Source organism: Tenrec ecaudatus, chromosome 15, assembly GCF_050624435.1.
Source record: "Tenrec ecaudatus isolate mTenEca1 chromosome 15, mTenEca1.hap1, whole genome shotgun sequence".
Taxonomy (NCBI): Eukaryota; Metazoa; Chordata; class Mammalia; order Afrosoricida; family Tenrecidae; genus Tenrec; species Tenrec ecaudatus.
The window spans coordinates 81,803,874-81,805,759 of record NC_134544.1 but is presented as its reverse complement, the minus strand read 5'-3'; the positions used below and the strand labels follow the sequence as shown (position 1 = coordinate 81,805,759).

The 1,886-nt window shown below is 46.0% G+C and overlaps 1 pseudogene; it reads right to left on the bottom strand.

The window, feature by feature from the left end:
* Positions 1-450: 450 nt before the first annotated feature.
* On the bottom strand, positions 451-638 carry LOC142428244 (U1 spliceosomal RNA; annotated as a pseudogene).
* Between the last annotated feature and the right edge of the window lie 1,248 nt (positions 639-1,886).

Here is a 1,886-nt window from a genome sequence, read left to right as displayed (position 1 = left end):
GAACCAAACACTGCCCGGTCCCGTGCCGTCGTCATAATTATTGCCAGGGTTGAGCCCACTGATGGAGCCATTGTGTCAATCAATCTTCTCAAGAACCTTGCTCTTTGCTGATCTGTCCAGACCCACACGATGAGGTCCAGACCCAAACTATGAGGGAGAGAGCAAGCAAGAGTGAGAGTGAGAGTGAGAATCTCATCATGGCCCACCAAACCCTGGGGATGACATCCCTGCTTGGAGCAGCCAATCCACACAGAGGACCGTGTGGCTGGCCCCACCAGGAGACATGGGATTCCTTCGCTGAACCCTAGTGCTACTGGGGACAGCACTGGAGACACTGTGCAGAAAGTGTGCCCAGTTTGCCCCATACACCGCGGGGTGAAATCAAAGGAAGTGCAGCAGGGCAGCAAAGTAACCAAGTCCCCAAGGAATCCTGAAAATAGACTTCTGACTTGGGGGACAGGGCTTGGCACCTCATCAGACCTGATCTGCAGTCCCCCACTACCACAAATGATGCAGTCTATTTTCTCACATTTGGCGAAATCGCAGAGGTCAGCACATCCGGAATGCAATGGATGAATAAACCTCGCCCTGGGAAAACCACCTTCGTGATCATGGTATCTCCCCTGCCAGGTAAGTATTCGTTTTGCTTTGTTTATTTTTGCTTTTCTTTTGCCCTATGTCTCTATATAAAATAAGCAGGATGAACAATCCCAAAGAGAAAACAATGTAACCAGCAGTGGGAGCTGTGTTGGGGGACAGGGCAGAGGAAGTGGTGGAGAGGGGGAATGGGGAGCCAACAAACTCACAGATCAGGGAACAGGAGGGTGTATAATGCCTGGCAAGTGCAATGTATCCGAGAGGAATTACCGAGAGTCAAATGGTGGGTGAGCATGATTGTGGGATAGGAGGAAGGTGAAAGGAAGTAGAGGAAAGAAATTGGAGGCAAAAGCTATTTACAGAAGTATCACTATAGGCATGTATATATGTAAATATATTAATGTTTAATGAAAGGGATAGAGACCAATGTACATGTATTTATATGTTAAATATTAAGATATCAGACAGACTTTGGGTCTCTACTCAAGGCCTCCCTTAACACAAGAACACTTTGTTCTGATAACCTGGTACTCTGATACTCACCTTCCCAACACGATTGCTGAAGACAAAATGGGTGTATAAGCAAATGTGGTGGAGATAGTGAATGGTGCCCAGCTATCAAAAGATACAACATTTGGGGTCTTAAAAGCTTAAAGTCAAACAAACAGCCATCTAGCAGGGAAGCAAATAAGCCTACATGGAAGAAGCACACTACCCTGTGTGATCACGAGATGTCAATGAGAACAGGTATCAGGTATCAAAAGATTAAAACAAACAACTATATCGATGCAAACAAGAGGGGTTGGAGTGGAGACCCAAAGCCCATCTGTAGACAATTGGATATCAATTGCATATCTCCCCACAGAAGGGTTATAAGGAAGGAATGGTTCCAGGTGTAGTATATCACAGATGAATCACACAGCATTCCTCTAGTTCCTTAATGCTTCCTCCCCCTGGACTACCATGACCCAGTTCTACCTTACAAATCTGATTAGACCAGAGAACACACGTTGGTACAGATAAGAGCTCTGGGCACATGGAATTAAGGACAGATAAACCCCTCAGGAACAGTAGTGGGAGTAGCTACATCATGAGAGTAGGGGGATGGCCCGGGACGGCGGGAAAAGGGGGAACTCATCACAAGGTTGGATATATAGCACCCCCTCCTAAGGGGACGAATAACAGAAATGTGGGTGAAGAGACACAAAGGACATTGTACGATACAAAATAATAACAAAAATGATTGATAAATGATTCATGAGGAAGGGAGGATGGAGAAGGGAGGGAAA